This window comes from Aphelocoma coerulescens (genome assembly GCF_041296385.1).
Source record: "Aphelocoma coerulescens isolate FSJ_1873_10779 chromosome Z unlocalized genomic scaffold, UR_Acoe_1.0 ChrZ, whole genome shotgun sequence".
Taxonomy (NCBI): Eukaryota; Metazoa; Chordata; class Aves; order Passeriformes; family Corvidae; genus Aphelocoma; species Aphelocoma coerulescens.
In genome coordinates this window covers 2416204-2435188 of record NW_027184085.1, presented here as the reverse complement: position 1 = coordinate 2435188, position 18985 = coordinate 2416204, and the positions used below count along the sequence as shown (strand labels likewise).

The 18985-nt window shown below is 45.0% G+C and overlaps 1 protein-coding gene across 5 annotated transcripts in view; it reads right to left on the bottom strand.

The window, feature by feature from the left end:
- The window catches only part of SMAD2 (SMAD family member 2), a 50487-nt gene extending 43906 nt beyond the window's left edge, over positions 1-6581 (bottom strand). For all 5 annotated transcript variants that reach the window (XM_069001017.1, XM_069001022.1, XM_069001018.1 and 2 more), the window contains exon 1: positions 6468-6581. The gene's annotated coding sequence lies outside the window, so the exon portion shown is untranslated. The remainder of the gene's footprint in view (positions 1-6467) is intronic.
- Positions 6582-18985: the final 12404 nt, after the last annotated feature.

The window sequence follows — 18985 nt, the reverse complement described above, 5'->3', positions numbered from 1 at the left end:
TGGGATGCTCCTCTGGACAGATGCCAAGCATGAAAGCTTTACTTATTCAATTAAATTACAAGTACTTGAAGACACTGCATAAGGATTTATCTTAAGGACCATAGAAAAAAATTGTACCAGCCTAAGGTTATCTTTGCACTTATTCCTTTGGTCATATTATCCTAAAGTTCTCAACATTATGATTAAATAAAAAGTACAAAGACATTTACACCTCATGAAAAACTGGAGATAGAAGGCAGGGTGTATGTCTGCTGCTGAACATCCGTCAGGAGCTCAAATAAAAATGAGCCCTACACCTGTGTTGGGTTCTAACTGTACCCACCCAGAGAGTACCAAAACCACTTTGTTTACACTAATGGGTTCAGGAGCCACTGTTAAAGCTCATTTTTGATTAGCACATCCCATTTCTATTCATCAATTATACCTTCTACCTTCAAATGGATACAGTAATAGAAGAAGTTTTGATCTCCTAAAGAACAATAATTGCATACATTGCCACTGCTGACGCTTGCCTCTTGCTAAAAATGCTCCTCTGGATTTCTGCCTGGTACACATTCTTTATCTGCTAAAAAAAAAATAAAGTATGTTCTTCTCCGAAACACACACAGAAAACAATCTTTACCAATGCTGCAAAAAACATTTCCACATTGCTGAAACGGCCTCAGATTAAATACATGCTAAGTATGTAATGTCCCCTCTTACTTAAAATGTTTTTTTTGTGATTCCCTTGTAGTTTACAGCCAACTGCCTCAAAAAGCTGAGTACTCACAGCCTTTGCTTCTAAAAGGAGCTCAGAGGTGCTTCCCCATCACTTACTCTTTGCACCATCTCCCTTTTGCTCTCCTTTACTGAGGCGCAATGGCATGGGCCAAATCTGATCTTTTTTTCCTTCCTCTGTACTATCTCCAATATCCACTACAATACACCGAGATTCAGGGACTCAGTGGGTAACTGTAGGGAGATTTTCAAGATCCCTTTCCAAGCTCAACTGCAGTTGAACTAGTAGTACCAAGTCAGTAGTGTGCTCCACAGCAGAAAACTTCCACTTCATCCCTTTCCATCCCAAGTCCATCTCTGGACTGTGTCTTCAAACTGCAGCTTTGGATACTCAGGGAGTACTCACTGTTACCCAGAAAGGTACAAAAGTTCCTTTAGATTGCTGGAACACAGAAAGCATGTGCTGTTACTCCCAACAGATTAAGAATGGAAAAGCTACAAATTGCCTAACTTTGGTGGTATTTGTTTCATCTCTGCCCCCGCAGCATATCTCTGCTCCCTGATACACACATGTTTCTATAGTTGGTCAAACACTGTCATAGTTGGCAACTTCTAAAGTCAAAGTTTGAGTCATGTCTGCTATTATTCCATTCTACTGTGGTTCTCTGGAACAAGTATTAAATATTAAGCCCATGATCCCAGCAATAACTAAGCATAAAAGATGAAGAAAACCTTAAGGGCAGCATGCTAGCAGACTAAAGTCTTCAAGGGAAATTTTCCTTTCCTGAGTGTCTGGAACATACTATAAACACACTGGTGCTACCAAAAATATCAAGTGATTTCTGGCTAATTTATTCTAAACCCTTATGCAACATATTTCATATCGGTCTGCTTATTCATCTTAAACTTGAAATAAAGAAATCTGATCTCTCCTGGTTTTACTAGAAGTATTCTGGCTTACAGAAATCTCATTTTTAAGAGCTCTTCTGGAATAAAGAGGACAGAAGTTAAGCTCCCAAGGAAAGAAGATCGAGGAAAATAATTTGTGGTATTTGAGAGAAAGTCTACAAGCTTATTTCCTCCCTATTTTAGTCCCATTTTTGAGATTTTTTTAAAGGCAATTTTTTTTCATTAATCCTGGAAGCTGGACAAGATTCTTTATCAATTTCACCAAGTGCACAACATGCACCTGAATTCAGTATGAACTTCAAACTAAAATCAGAAGTCAGTCTCTTCCATTTTAGACAGAACACACTCTAGCTTGAATCACTTGGTGGAACTGACAAGTCTACTGTACCCACCACTCCTCCAAAAACTGCCTTTCAGGATTCCAGAAGGGCTAATTCTTTTATTTCCTACAAATGAATAATGGATACCTGGTTTTGTGATACCTTTCTGGAAGAACAATCACAAAAAAAAAAAAAAGCAATACGGTGCTCATTCTTACCTCCTCATACTCAGGTGAGAGCAGGACAGTATTCCCTTACTGGGGTTTGGGTGGTAGGGTTTGTTTTGGGTTTTTTTGAGGAAAGGGGAGATCAGCCCCTACTGAGTAATGTCCTCAGACTCGCTTAGGTTTTCAGCCAATTAGCCAGTAGGGGGGTGCCTCTGGGGAGTTCCCCTCCCAAGGAGCTCTGGCCAGCTCAGCTCAGACCAGAGCTCTGAGGAGCAAGACCAAGGTTCTGTTTTGACACAGGCTGATGAAGTTCAAGGCATGATGCTTGTGATCTTGGAGGGCAGGAGGAGCAAAGGGATTTCCTTCTCTGGGCCAGCTTTAGAGTGATAAATTGAAACACGCCTCTACAGAGACTCTATTTACGCATTTTTAAGTTTACCATGCTCTAGTATTGCAATGCATCTTGAAACTCTACATAACTGTATTCATTGAAAACATAATTACTCACCTATTATGACAGTGTGTTCTTTCCCTCTTGCTCACTCCATGAAGTTCGTTTATGAATCAAATGAGAAAACTCAAATTTCTCATATATTAAATTAAATAAGCACGATCATGATCTTAAAAAAGCTTGGGAAGGTGGATTTTTCTTCAATTACTAACAGCTACCTCAAATTGCAGCCAAATGCAGTAATGAAAAGGTGTATTGTTATTAAAAAATTAGCACTCCATCTAACACATGAATTCATGGCACACAAAAATTGCCTGCAACAGGAGACATGAGAAGGAAGAGTTGTTAATTTTACTGACCTTTGATTAAACTACTGGAGAGACCAATGTATTTTAGCAACTCTCTTAGAATTGCAGAAGAGGAAAATTACCCCAACTGCAGTTGGCCAATCCACCTGTCTCTACAAAGATGCAAAATTCTTCCACTTATTTAGTATTACGAAGAACATCGGAGTACTGCTTCTTAAAACTCAAAGGACATTAACAGCCCCAGAAAAGCAGTGAATAAGCACTCCAAACCACAGTAGTTTAAGCCCTTCTCACCTCACCGATTTTGACTAAAATTTTCCATGTACAACAGGCAAGTGTCAGCTTCATTACTTTAGAAAATAAATACTCCTGGGCTAAATTTGACAGGAATATTCACAGAACTGCTATCAGTTACCTAGGTACCTGTTTCAGTTTATAGCTTAGCAGCTCCTCCACTTTGTTAAAGCCCAAACAACTGCATTTAACAATTAGTTAATGCGAGTTCACTTTCAATACAGGCCAGTGTTACTACAAACAAGCCATCCCTCCACCCCCTTGATAAGCAGGGTTCCACTGTGCTATGTATCTGATGTTAAACTCTTATGCTCCAGTGTTTTAAACCAAACTCAAGCCCCAGACTAAGCTGATGGGAGACCCAGAAGCTGCTCTCTTGCAGTCTCTGCTTGGTCTTAATTCACACAGTGGCTGTCAAACACAGAGTAAAAAGTCATCTGGAATGAAGGCTTACTGTTTGCAACGGAGCTTCTGTTACTGGAAGCGGAGAGGAATGTTTAGGAAGGTTTTCTGCAGTAGCCAATTTCTTCTAGCCCAGAGAGTATTGAGCACAGGGCTGCCCGTACTCTCCATTCTATTACAAAAACCTAATCCCATCGCATGACCTGCAGCAATTCAGTTTAACAAATCAACAATTACAAATATTTTGGCAAAGTAAGCTTAGGTATTGTTTGCCTCTCGGCACAGTTCACAACCAGTTTATGGCTTTATGATAAAAGTCATTAAATCCAATCTGAAAAGCAGAATTTACAGCTCACTTAGCAAGTCAGGCCCATAAATGGATGCTTTCAATTACAGGGCATTTACATGCACAACCATTAAGGCAGCATTGAATACATTTGAAAACTCTGGAATACTTTTTATAATAATTAAAACTTTGCGTACTGTTCTTTATACAAACAAAACTTAGGAATTTGCTTCAGTCTCAAGCAGAGCTCAGATTCATTGTTACCCAGAACCTACTACAAAGCCTGTTCTCCCAGTACTTTTTTGGGCAAGGGATTAGAGAGATGGAAACAAGGTTTCTTTTTTAAAGTTGCTGTAAGTAGAAGGGAGGTTTTTTTGAGCTCCAATAAACTCAATTATATCAACTGGTGCTCAAGACTTCTGAAAGATCAAGTGGAACAGGAAGATGGAGGAGGACCCAGGGACAGTCTTTCATTTGGAGATTTGCTGTGCAATTCCAGCATATTTGATTTTATTGGTGAATGTAGCTGCTGGGTGGAAGAAAACAAGAGAACAGTTCAGAGACCAATTTTTTAACCTCATTTTTTTAACTGTGCTGTTTCTTTTACAGTTAAACAGAACCTCAGGAAAGCCGATGAATTCTTGTCCAAGACTATCACGCACATCCAGCCTCTTCAATGAAGAAAACTGGATCTTCAAACACTTACACTCATTTTGGTGACTGTTGGTGTATCTGACCCACACAACTGCAGAACAACAATCAGCTGCCAGGTTACTCTTCTCAACATCCCAATATGCTGTTCAATATGTGCTCAGACTCATCTTTAAGTGGAAGCCACCTTAAAAAAGACCCTCCCCTTCCCCTTCTTAAAGGCATTTGTAACTAATGTTATCTTTCATCATGATAGTGCTAAGCAAAGGGGGGAAGGGACTTCACAAACACCTCCTTTACTCACATTCTCATCCCCCTCGAATTCGCTGGAGCTTGTAAAGGTTAGAAATTTGAAAGCTGCGCCTCAGAACAAGCACACAACCAACCTGCTCACACACCAACACCTCGACAAAGCATGAGAAAAGCTAAACAGGCAACCTCGCTCTGCTGGCCTCTCACCTCAACCAGAGGGTGTTTCTCCTCCAGCCTAGAGAACAGAGCAAGGACTAATCAGTCCCGCGCTACAGAGTCCAGCCCCCACAGAAATAATGTCATGAATCAGCCTGAAAGTACAGCTCTCCAGGCTAAGAGAGAACACTTCAGAAAAGACAAACCTGCTGTTACCTGCGGTCTCCTAACACGCTGTTATTATAAACCTCTTGCTACCCATGGAATCTAACTCGTTTATACCTGAGGACTGTGATAGCATGAGCTCCACACACCATACACACAGGCTGCAGTTTTTCGGGGACACTTGTTTTGGTAAGCCCAGTAAACAAATTTTTCCTAATGTTATCCTCCTGGCAAAGCATTTGAAAAAAGCACAACACACATGTTGGGTTCTTTTCAGTCAGAAACTGTGACGGACAACCAAAAAGACAAGACCAGCCTGCAGCCTGAATCCCAGCTGTTCAACAGCTCTCCACAATCATCACAAGAGCTCTTCACTCATTCACACACTTTTTTTCCTTCTTTTATTTCCCCAGAGTGAAGACTAAGAGACCATGCTGTATTGCACTTCTCTTCCCCTCCACTCTCCACAAAATGAAAAAAAACCAAGCTACAAACAGGAACTCCACAACTCTACAGCAACACCACCAACTCCTTGCCCTTATCACGACACAACTTCCCCCGTGCACTTATCGAGACAGATGAGACACCAACCAGGTTATGTTTGTTTACAAACAACACCCAGGGATGGAGGGAGCAGCCACAGCTTCTCTGGGCAACCTGTTTCAGTGCCTCACCACTGTCATTCTCCCCAGTATCCCACCTACCCCTGCCCTCTGACAACACACAGGTTGCTGCAGCATTAAAGCCGTGAATAAAACCAGTAATCTCAAGTCCTATCTCAGGCGGGCTGTGTGTATTTCACACCCGCGGCTCTGCAGACAAGGAGAGGGGACAGACAAAAGGCTAAGGAGAAGCCTCGCAATCCCAAACGCAAACTCCTAGCTCCAAACACAACTCCTCACCCCACATCGCTCCTAACTTTCTCCTCCAAAACTCCACGGAGTTTGGCACACCTAACCCTGACTGCACGTCCAGGAGGCACATGAGGGTGTCCCGTGCAGGGCTAAGAGCTGGACGCGATGATCCTCGCGGGTCCCTTCCAGCTCGGAATATTCTGCAGACCCCTGCAAGGAGAACACACCGGGAACGGAGAGAAGGAGCGGGGGAGAGAAGAAGGAGCAGCACAACTTCTTTATTCCCCCCTCCCCTCACCCACACATACACACGGGCAGCACAGCGCGGCCCTCCCACCCCAGCCCGGGGGTTATGCCGGCGGGAGCGGGGTAACCCAGCCCGGGTCCCAACACAACAAAAGGGACGAGGGCGTAGGGAGGCGCCCCCGGCCCCGCCGGGACCAGGCCCGGACGGTTCCCCACGGCCCGCGCAGCGCCAGCGAGGCGACCCTGCCCGTGGAGCAGGGACCCGGACCCAGCACCCACTAGCACCTACCGGGAGCCACCAGGATCCGCCGAGAGCCACCGCTCCTTCCTCTCCTTCTTCCTCCTCTCCCCTTCCTTCTCCTCCTCCGTCTCCCCGAGTGCTGTGCGGCCGCCGCCTCTTCCCTCAGCGTTACCTCCTCTGAGGGCCCGCCCCCCACGGCGCCCCGCCCCCGCCGCTGGGCGGAGAAGCCGCCCATTGGCCTCGCTTATCCTCTCTTTAAGGAGCCGGGCGGCAATTGGTCCAGATATTTGATTGGCAGTTAGAATCGCCAATAGAATACCCGCAGCGTAAAAAAAAGAGATAAGGGAAGGGGAGTGGGAGAAACAGGCGTGAGGGGAAGGGAGGCTGGTCGAGATCGCGGCGCTGATTGGTTGGATGGGCTGCCAATCACAGCCCCGCGCGCTCGCTGCGGGAGGTTGATCGGGGAGCATCGGAGGTTTGGGTGAGCTGCAGCAGCGCAACCGCAGTGCGGCGCCCCAGTGCCGTATCCTTCCGCGGCGGGCACGGTGCGAGCCGGGAAAAAGTGCATCGATTCCCGGCAGGAATTGCCGCTGGACACCGGCTGGGGCCTGCCCGGGTGGGCAATGGCACCTGGCTTATACCAGCAGTAGTGTGACACCACGACCAAGGCAGCGATCGCCCCCGTGTGCCGGCACTGCTGAGGCACCTCCAGTGCTGGGGACAGCTCTGGGCCCCTCAGGACAAGAGAGACATTGAGGGGCTGGAGCGTGTCCAGGGCAGGGAACGGAGCTGGGAAGGGGCTGGAGCCCCAGGAGCGGCTGAGGGAGCTGGGAAAGGGGCTCAGGCTGGAGCAAAGGAGGCTCAGGGGGGACCTTGTGGCTCTGCACAAGTCCCTGACAGGAGGGGACAGCCGGGGGGGTCGGGCTCTGCTCCCAGGGAACAGGGACAGGAGGAGAGGGAACGGCCCCAGGCGAAGTTGAGGTTGGAGATGTTGAGAAAAATTCCGCCGTAGAAAGGGCTGTCCATCCCTGGCACAGCTGCCCCGGACACTGGTGGCATCCTCATCCCTGGAAGGGTTTAAAAGCCTTGTGTGTGTGGCACTTGGGGACATGGGCTAGTGGTGGCCTTGGCAGAGCTGGTGTCACAGTTGGACTCGCTGGTCTTGGAGAGCTTTTCCAGCTTAAACGATTCTGTGGTTCTAAACAGATTCAAACTGCCCAATTGGCTCCATCTCCCACAATGGCACAACATTCCGGGCCAGGGGTCCCGAGGTGTGAGACGGACAGGAGGCAGCCCCGGAGCCTTCCCAACCTCCCTGTGCTGCCTGCACCCACCCCGGGCTGCCCCCCAAACTCAGTAAATCTTAACACAGCGGTTTCCCCTCACATGTTGTTTTTTTCTTTTAGCTGCTGCCTTCAGTAGACTCTGCAAAGCTTTAACCACCCATGCTGTGATGATGGTGAAAGGTTACCAAATACCTGTGCCTAAGCAGGGGTCTAGGGTCACCACAAAGGAATCAGAGCCTGTTGCCTGCCAGTGCATGTCTGGGCACCCGTCAGTCTGTGATACCCAAGGCTGTTCCGTGTGCGGAGACCCTTGCAGTGATGCCCAGCAGGTCCCCCGGGTCTGTTCAACCCGGCAAAGAGAAGTTTGCATGGAGACCTCACAGCACCTTCCAGTATCCAAAAGGGCCCACAAGAAAGCCAGAGAGGGACTCTCTGTCAGGAACTGCAGTGACAGAACAAAGGGGAATGGGTAGAAATTGAAAGAGGGGAAATTTAGGGTAGATACTAGAAAGAAATTGTTTGCTATGAGGATGGTGGGACACTGGGACAGGTTGCCCAAGGAGGCTGTGGATGTCCCAACCCTGGAAGTGCTCAAAGCCAGGTTGGATGGGGCTTGGGACAACCTGGTCTCTAGTGGAAGGTGTGCCCATGGCAGTGGGGGTCAGGACTAGATGAACTTTAAGGTCACTTCCAACCCCTTAGCATTCTATGATGAGTGGGAAGCCACAAGGTAGGAGTTTAATGGGTTTTTTTGGGGTGAGAAGGTTTGCTGTAAGTCTGCTGGAGATCCTCTGTTTTTTTTCTTTTGCCTTTTTGATACTTTTCCTTATTATATATCATATATCTCCACTTCAAACCTCTTCCTTTACACCTGAGGTCACATCTCCATAACATAGCAGTTGTCTCTCCATAGTCATGCTCATCTTCTAGACTGGAAGGGCTTCTGCACTCAGTGATGTAGGTGTTATGATTCAGTGTCTTGGGCACAGGTCCCATCTCAACAGGGCTGGTATTCCCGGGAGCCAGGTGAGACACCTCACAGTATTAACCCTTCTACAGAATGGTACATGTGGACTCACAAAAATCCACCTCTTGCCTCTTTTGTGTTTGGATTTTTCCAGCTTGAAGCAGAAATGTGGCCTAATTTTTTGGTAGCATTTTCACTCCATTGCAAACGTTTGAGATTCAAGCTGGTTATGAAATTAACAGCGAAGTGAAATGGAGAAGATCCCCTGCTGCAGACAAAGCGGAGCATCTGGGAGATTGCCATCATGTTTTTGAAAGATAAGGTGTTCCAGTCATGTTGTGCCTGGAAACAGACACAGGCTATTCAGCCAGCACAGCACTTGCTTTGTGGAGGTTTCACTGCATTCAGAGAGAATTTTTTTTTTCTATGAACAGCAAGTTAATTAAGCTCAGTTTTCATATGGATTTGTGTCAGACATTCCCTTCACCTCTCCTCTGCAACATATTCATGGCTCCTTCTCCTCCTATCTCCAAGGCTGATTCCTGATACATCCAAATTTCCCTTCTATGTCCGCAGCCTGCTTGTGTTGGCCTTCTGTCTGGAGCAGCACATGCCGTGCCTGGTTCAGGGATGTGTGTGCTCTGGATGGCCAGCTGCCTGCCCCTTATCTACTGCCAAGGAAGCCAAGCAGTGCTGATAAGGGCTGAGCTCTCCCTGCCTTTCTCCCCGGCAGAGCACTTAACAACATGTGTCTTTCCTAATGCAGCCGCTGTTTGCCATGAAACTCGACAGACTTTGTATTTCCAGAAGCTCTACTTCTCTTTCAGGTGTGGTTGAAATCAGTCAAAAAATTGGCAAGATCCTCCAGGGGCCCCTAACACACACACACACACACACACACACACACACCCACCCACCCCACAAATCCAACATGGCATAAACCTTTCTCTAGGAAAGGAAATTGCAAGCAGCAAGAGGAAGAAAGCAAATGGAAGAAGGCAACATCAGGGCTGCAAATCCCAGAGCCCAGAAGTTACCTGAGAAGCAGGGTGGCTGTGGAGAAGGCAGCCAGGCAGGATGTGCATCTGCTCTAAAAAGAGCTCCCAGCCACACACCTGCACCTCCAGGAAGAGCATTGATTTAGGTTGGATATTAGAAAGAAGATTTTTGATGAGGGTGATGAAGCACTGGCACAGGTTAGCGAGAGAGGTGGTGGATGCCCCATCCCTGGAAACATTCAAGGTCAGGTTTGACAGAGCTTTCAGACACCTGATCTCATTGAAGATATCCCTGCCTTTGGCAGGGGAGTTAGATGGGGTGACCTTTAAAGGTCTCTTCCAAATCAAAATCCAAATTGTTCTATAATTCTGTGAAATAGTACTTGATGTAGTAAAACAGGCTGCAAAACTCAATCCCTGACTCCAAAGCTGGATATTGCTAGATAATTAATCACGGAATCCTAGAGTCATTTGGGTTGGAAGGTTGGAAGTTCATCTCATTCCACCCCCTGCCAGGGGCAGGGACACCTTCCACTATCCCAGGTGCTCCAGGCCCCGTCCAACCTGGCCTTGGACACTTCAGGGATCCAGGGGCAGCCACAGCTTCTCTGGGCACCCTGTGTCAGGGCCTTGCCACAAAGGGAAAAATTTCTCAAAGGGAAGAATTTCTTCCTAAAATCTAATCTAAATCTTTCCTTTTTTAGTTTAAAACTATTCCCCTTTGTTCTTCCACTATCTGCTGTGTAAAAAGTGGCTCTCCATCTCTTTTATAAGATCCCTTTAGGTACAGAAATCCCTCAGTGAGCTCTCCCTGGAGCCTTCTCTTGTGCAGGTGAACACCCCCAGCTCTCCCAGCCTGCCTCCAGAGCAGAGGGGCTCCAGCCCTGGGAGCAGCTCCGTGGCCTCCTCTGGACTCACTCCAGGTCCACAAGTATCTCAAAACACATAGCTCAACACATTTTGGACATTAGCAGTTAGGTACAAATGGCTGTCAGCCCCATGCGGATTTGAGGCTTCAGTGCAAGAACATCTCCCTCAAGGTCTCTGAATGTGTGTGAGGGGTTCAACATCCTCACAAAGGACGTTCATGTGCAGAGACAGCAACAGCTCACTGGTATCTGTCATCTGTCTGCAAGAAAGAACAAAGGAGGTTGAGCAACTTGGTCTAGTGGAAGGTGTCCCTGCCCCTGGAACAAGATGATCCGCAAGTTCCCTTCAAACCCAAACCATTCTGTGATTGTATGAAATAACCTAGGACCTAAAAAAACATGATGAAGCAGTAGCTGGCTGTGCTATTCTACAGAGGATACATATTGACTTTCCGAAGCCTGTGACCAAATCCTGTAAGAGGTAAAAGAAACACAACATCAATATCAGATAACTTCAAAGACACCTAGGATTTCTAAATGACCCAACACTAGCAGATATCACTGCATGGAGGTGGAGACAAGTGTGAAGTGCAGTGCCAGGGAGACAGGTCTTGGTGGCAGAGCAGGTAGTTTGTGTGTTGAGGTCATTTTTACCAACATGTCAAAATGATGTGTTAAACTGAAAAAAATGGAAGAGCTTTGAGCAGAGTTGTGATACATAAGGATCAGCCAGCATGTTCAAGACAGGAAACAGTGTATGATTGAGGGAATCCTCACCCTGGTCTGCAGCTTCTTCATGAGGGGAGCTGAAGGATCAGGCACTGATCTCTGCTCTCTAGTGACCAGGAACAGGACCCAAGGAAATGGCTGGAGCTGTGTCAGGGAAAGTTTGGGATGGATATCAGGAGAAGGTTCTTCCCCCAGTGGGTGCTGGGCACTGACCAGGCTCCCCAGGGAATGGTCACGGCCCTGAGGCTGCCAGAGCTCCAGGAGTGTTTGGAAAATGCTCTCAGGGATGCCCAGGGTGGGATTGTTGGGGTGTGTGTGCAGGGCCAGGAGCTGGACTCATGATCCTTGTGGTTCCCATCCAAGTCAGGGTATACTGACACAAATCCATGGAAAACCACTGTTAAATGTTCCTAGATTTCTTAGCTCATCCTATTGAAGAACTGTCCTGTACTTCAGTAGGTGCTTTGTCTCTTGCATCACTGGCTGCGGTGTTGCTTCCCTGCTTTCTCTAAATGCCATCCGAGCACATTATTTTCTCTCCAAACTTACATGGAAGTAACTTTCCCCTTGCACAAATCTGCAAAAGGTTATGAAAGAGGGAATGGCGCTGAGTCTGGAAGCTGTGAAAGGGACAGATTCCCTTTGGCTCTGCATTACTTCATGGCCAAACATGGAAACAGCCTGTCCATGCCATTGCAGGACTGCCTGCCCAGGGGGAAACAGTACAACTCTGGAAAAAAATGCCCCTCTTGTTGGTACCAGCATAAAAAAACTCCTGGAGGACTTAGACTGTGTCTCCCTCAGGGGGTTAAATACAGATTTAAACCCCTTTTCCTTGTATCTCATCAAGCTTGCACACAGTTTCATGCTGTATCAGTTCTTCTGGCAGCACAAAGAGGGTTAAAGAAAACCACACTCTGCTTTCCCCATCACATCATGAGGAACATGTCAGTTGATTTTCAAGACAAGTAATGTCTGGCATACCGTCAAAACAGGCACTGCATTAAAAAGTGACTAGAGAAGAGCTTTAGCATCATAAATTTAAATAAAGCCCTTGCACGAGGGATAAAAATCTCCAAAATAAACATCAACTTAACTCAGTCATACCAGCACAAATTAAATACTCAGAAAACTTCTTAAACTTTAAAAAAAATGCTTTGACCTAGGGCTGAGAATAACAGCAAAATACATAAAAAGGCATTGCATATTTCTGTTACTCTTATCTTTTCAATAATGAAATTATTCATTATTTCAGTAATGAAATGAATAACTTCTGAAACCTTGAAACTCAAATCTGTTCACTACCTCTTCTGAAATGCAGAAGTATGTTTCCAATATTACACAAATCACTGTCACTTCAGACTGGGCTGTTGGGAGATTTCAAAACAAAGCCAAAAAAAAAAGAGGAATCAGTTCCACAGTGAAAAAAATATTGACAAAAAATAAAACTTGACAGCTCTTGATGTAAGCCTGCTGTGTCTGTCCTATCCTGTTGGCAAAGCAGACTTAAGAAATAACCACTATTCAAAATAATACTCTAAAAGCAAAGTTCTGCCTTTCTGACCCATCATCGCACAAACCGGTTGGTGTTTGTGATATAAAGTACATGGCTTTTATCAGATGGAATGGAGTCAGACATAGTCCTTAGAAGTGACATCCCCCTTGAGACATTCACAGCACAATGAGAAGACTTATATATCTGTTCTTAATTTACACTGTGTAATTTTGATGAGTAAATTACTTAACTGCCTTAACTTACCTTAATTCCTAGTGCCTTTGTGCACATAAACCCAGTTGCCGTGAGTAACCAAAAGCATGATGAATTGACAGACAACTTTGGCACGATCAGACACTCGAATTTTTAATTCCTTTGCTGCAATAACTTGCTTGATTTTGTGCTGAAATTGACAGGAAACTTTCATGCACTGAAACTGGCTTTTCCTTCCCCAATTCTGTTTTTTATTGCTTAGAAACATTTCATGTTGCCAGCATTTCTGTTTTTCCTCAGATTATTCCTTTGTCCTTTTTTATTCTTCCAAATACTGCACCATTCATCTGCCTACATCCTTTATTTTGGATTAGTTGATTAGAAACACATTTATGCTAACCCCAGATAAGCCATCATTAAAGTGAAATAGCCTTGTTTACAAAGAGATTTACACAAGTTTATTGACTTAAATAAACAAGTGTAATTTGTGGGTAGGCCTGGGGAACAATAGCTTTGTTTCTGAATTAATGGTAGACCTTGGTCCAGGAAGGATTTGGGTATGTGCTTAAATCTGTGCAGTGAATAACCCAGTGGGACCAGTCATAGAAATGAAATTCAGCATAAATGCAAACCTGGTATGATTAATTTTTTGATCATCTTTATTTCTTTTTTCTGTGTGCTTTTTCCAGGAAGCTGACATTAATTCATTATGCTGAAATCTGGAAAATAATCAAGAAAAAATAGTTTGTGCCTCCGTAGGAAGGATCAAAATAAACCAATTTATGCTGTGATCAGTTATTGCAATACAGTCTGTTTCTGTTTTACACTGTGTAAGATGCACTATGCTAATTAAGCATATGTTTGTATAGATTAGTCTCAATGAGATTTACCCCAGTTTTCTACGCCATCTGTGCAAGATTGGTAGCCGAGTTGGAAGTGATCTCTGTATATATTGTTTGTACTAGTTGAAGAAGTGTTTAGAACACTTTGAGGTAGAAGTTTTCTTTTTGTTATTGTTGGTCTACCAGACCTTTACTTAAGAGATTTTGGCCATTCTCCTTGTGTTTTCAAAAACTAGTGATTTATGACAATATCAATTTAAAAGTTTTGATTAAAAGTTATAATCTTAAGAGATTTATTCTGATGGACCAAATAAATCAAGCAAGACTTTAAGGGACCTGACAAATCCTTTTTTGCTTAGATTTATTTAGAGATTTAAAACATATATTACTGTTAAGCAGGTGAAGATAACACAAATAAAAATGTTGCCATAATAAAAAATTAGGCCTAAAAAATATAGTGGGACTTTATCACTACAAAGCTGTCATGTTGTTTATTTTAGCTCTTGGCATTTATCATGATGAATAACTGATGCAAAAAAAAAGTCTATCCTTCTCGCAGTGCTTGCAGCCAACTGATAGCTTTTACTTTGTAATCCCCAGGGAAGCCTGTGTCAGAGCCTCCATCCCTGGCACTCCACGTTACCAGGGGCTGGTTTCCTCGGCTGGGGTGGCAGGAGAAGGAGCTCTCTGGTGTGGACAGCCCTGGAGCAATGCTGTGACAGCCGCTGTGTTTATGAGGACGATGGGGAGAACTGGAGTTATCCCTGGCTCTGCTGGTCGGTGTAAGAGTCAGCTGGCTGTGTCCTCCCTCAGTGTAGGATCGAGCTGGTGCAAGAAGCTGGTGCTGGGCGTGTGTCCTCTCTCAGCACAGCAAACTCCACTCTGCAAAAGTAAATTTTGCCCTGTTTTACACTTAGGAAGTGCTTTTCTGGCAACACACACCAGATCTCACCAGTATGTGGGCATTGTCCTCATGCCGTGTTCTGGCTGCAAGGCACCAAGAGGTTAAAAATTAACATTTTACCAGAGTCTTCAAATTTAAGATGGATCATTATGAGCATCTACTGTATGTTACAGTAGTATCTGTTCAAGACCAGATAACTTCCCCCAAAGAATCCCTTTTAGGGTCCACAACCTTTGCAGCTTTGAGCTGTTGCAGAAAAGGCGGCTCGGCTTCAATTACAAACTTGGGTTGAGAAGGATCCTCTATCTGCCTGGTACAGTTGGTGTGGTGAAAATGGGGCACTCTCTCTTTTATCTTCGTGCCATTAGATCTCATTATACCTTTTTGTTGGTTTTGTTTTGTTACACTGATGTCTTCACATAGAAATCTTTATCCCATGTAAGTATTTGGCAACTGGGAGTGAAACACCTCAGTGGTTTTTTTTCTTAAATAAACAGTCTAAACCAAGTTTCTTTGGTCTTTCCCTGCAAGGAGGATTTCCAAACTTCCATGTTTATCCCAAAGTCCCTTTACCTCTTTAATTTTCGTTTTAAAGTATGGACACTGAAACCATGAACAGCCCTTTAATTCATTTACAGTGGTATAACAGTTCTCTGCCTTTATTCAGTTGTCTTCTGTTTATGCATTCAAAGGCCCCTTTGCACTCTAGGCTACTATGTAAAACTGGGAATAGATACAGTGACCTGTAAATCCTTTTTAAAGCCACTGCTTTCCCAAATGCAGTCCCTGCTCTTCAAGTTGAGATGTGCAGCCCTTATTCCTTCAGACAGCTGTCTTAAAAACACTAATCTGAGTGACTACATTTACTGCACTCTGTAGATTGGTCTGTAAAGTAGTTTGTCAATATTTATGAGACATGGCAGTAAGAAGAGACTCCCTGCTTCCAGCCAGAGGCAAGGACAGCTTTTGATTTTTCAGACATCCACGCTTTACAGGTGAGGAAAGGTCAGACAAAAATGAGAACTTAAATGCTTTAGAGTGGTATTGCTGGTGGAAATGGAAATGGAAATGGAAATGGAAATGGAAATGGAAATGGAAATGGAAATGGAAATGGAAATGGAAATGGAGAGGTATGTCTTCTGGTAGGTGTGACCAAACCAAACCTGGAACTGCAGTCTGGCTGAGTTAGCTCCTTCATGCAAGTTTGACATGGCTGCAGGCAAACAGATTACAGGTCATAGAGTTTTACACAGCAGAGATAAGGAAATCACTGCATACAGACTGCAAAAGTCAGATTCAGGATTAATCAGCCTGTTGATATGTGTCATGGCAGGGAGCAGGGCAAGAACAAGCTACAAAAGATGAAAACCTTGGAAAACATGGGAGATGACACCATGGACAATAAAAAGGAGCAACATCTGAAATAGATGGTCTGAAATACTGGTCTGCAAAGGGCAAGAAACAAATGGAAGAGGCTAATATTCAATAATCCTGCTTTATGTGTTCACTCCAAGATACATTGCTTTCCAAGCTTACACAAAGAGCAATCTGCAGCAATTTGGAGTCTACAGCAACAGAAGAAAAACAGTAACAGCATTCAGAAGGAGCATCTTGGTCTCATCCACTGGCTTGAAGATTAAAGCAAAAAAGTCCAACCCAACCAACCAAAACAAAAAAAACAGTTTGCACCTCAAGCATTATTAGGCATTATATGAGAAATGTTCCAAGGACATTATGTCTTCGTTTGCAGAATGAATGCAAGTGTCTTTCAAAAACTTAAAAGCTAAATTAAAGATTTAAGTGAAGATTTAAGGCAAGTTTTTCATTTTTGGACTCAAGGATCTGCGTTGTCCTCTGTGTGTAGTTTTGACATTAACTGTGTTCAGTGTAACCACAGACTTCTCCTTTGATAACAAAGGGGATAGATGTTTGTGGTTTGCAGGGCAGAGGCTAAGAATTTTGGCCCAAGCATTCCTGGTGGGTGATTTTATCACAGTGCAATGCTTTGGAGGACCTTGAATTAGGTGCAGTTGTTCCTGTTCAGTTTAGTGTATGAAGCTCAGCTGAACTCTGGCCCACCAGCGAGAAAAAAGCCCCTTAGAAGTTAAAGAAAACAGAAGAATCATCTGGAAAGCCATTTTCAGGATTCATCTATAGTTTAATGAGAGTTGAAAACCTCTTGATTGAGCTCAGTATCTCAAGGTTTGTGAGCTCTGTAACCAGCGCAGTGTGGAGCTCAGGGCTGGCTGGCTACCCAGGCCCTGGTGGATTTTGCAATGCACCAAGCTTGGCAGATGATTACATTGTTTGGGGAGGAAGAGAGGCAGGGAATGTCAGTTTGAACTCTGCCCATTCTTAAGAAATACCGTGGAGACATGCCTGGAGCGGGTTTGAGTCCAGCAGTCATTCTGCCCAAGGAGAGTGCCCCGCACAAGCTCTAACGATTCTGCTGATGGGCACTGGCAGTCACAATGCTCCGTGTGAGAGCTGCCCTCTCCTGAAAATGCTTAGACAAGTGACAGCCAGTCACTTGGGCTTCTTTCTGATCATCCATTCCTGGATGCTACCTTCTCATCCTTCAGCTGATGCTCCTGCTAGTTCTCCTGTAGCTGATCGGGAGGCAAAGCACCTGCAGTGTCTCACCTACCACGTGTCAGTGCCAGACAGCTGATTGTCAGCCTACCCGTGGAACTGTCTAGACGCAGTGATGTGCTGTCAAATGCACAAAGTTAACAAAATGATAGGGGAGAATATTTTCCCTGTGAATCCTCTTTCAGTCATGATCTCAGAGGTTATTTGTGTCAGTGGCAAGTACAACATTTTCAGATGAAGACACAATTTGATGAATCAACTCTGCCTCCTTAAGATGTTCTAGGGTTTAGGGGTTTTTTTCCAAAGTCCATCCCTGTCATCAGCTCAGGCTTACACAAATTCCCCAGGCACATGCAATGCTGCAGTTACAGGTAGTTTGCACTTACTTAACAGCTAATGTCAGTAGATAGTGGTCTCCTGCTGCTAGATAAAGCCAGAAGAAAATCCGTGACAATTTACACTCTGCATACATTTAAAAATTAAGGCTAGTGGCTTGGAAAAAAAATCTGTCTTTAAACAGAACATCAGTATCTCTTCTTAGCTTGCTCCCCAGCAAAAGGGTGAGGAGCAGAGAAGAGTGAGAGAGTTATCCCTGCATCATTTATGATACAGGTAGATAAGATTGTCCCCATGAATGAATTCTGCCGTTCCCCTCTCCTGTCTTTTTGCCCTTTTCTGAGCACAAAGACTTACTGGCGTCTGATATGGCTCAAATCTGTGACATGACCCAACTGCAGCCTCAGCTGTTGGTGAGGCTGCCAGGTCACTCACAGAATGCTTTACGTGGAAGATCTCCGTGCTCTGAGCCAGGAGCTGCATTGCACGGCCGCTGTCTGTGGCAAGAACAAAGCCTTGAGAAGGAAGATCAGGGGAACAGGGCCAACCTCATTCCATGAAAGAATATTTGTAACATGGTTTTGCTCTATAATATATACCAAAAAAAGGGCATTTGTGGGATTTACAGCCCCGGTCTGTGCTGGCTTTTGAGGGTACCTTGAGGCTATATCCAACACCAAATCTTAGCAGACAGATGGCTGGATGCATTTCGCCAAACGTTAGAAGTTAGACATCAAGGTCCAAGTTACTCACCCTAGAGTTTCTAGAGGGCAGTTCATCTGGCCTGTTTTAGGACGAGATGAATATTTATAGGAATTCCCTCTATTTTTCTGCCCTGGCTTTAAAAGCAGCCTCTTAGTTTTTAGATACCTCAGGCTGCTTCAAGTCTGCAAGCCTGGCTCCAGACACACAGCAGAGCATGAAGGGTCTAAACCTGCAGGGTCTAAACCTGGAACCAGGTCTGAAGCTGGCCACAGCAGTCTCATTTTCCCCCTCCTGCAGCTGTGTGAGCAGATCAGCAGAGCATGGTGCAGGTCCTGCAGCCGGCGTGGAACCAGCAACACCCAGAGGGAGCCAGACTTTCCACTTTCCAAACAGGGCGGGCACGAGGAAGATGTTGCTGCAAATGGTCCCTGGCCTGACCTACATCCCAAACCATGCCCAAAACTTGTCTGTAGAGAGCAACTGGCCCAGGGCCCAGCCTTTGCCAGGACTGCAGCAATCAGAGAGCATGGACAGCGGAGCTCTGTGTGCTGGGCTCTCTCATCTGCTTCTTCTTGGTGCTGGGGTCAGACTGAGCTGTCCCCAGGATTTGGCATCCTGTCCTGCTGCAGA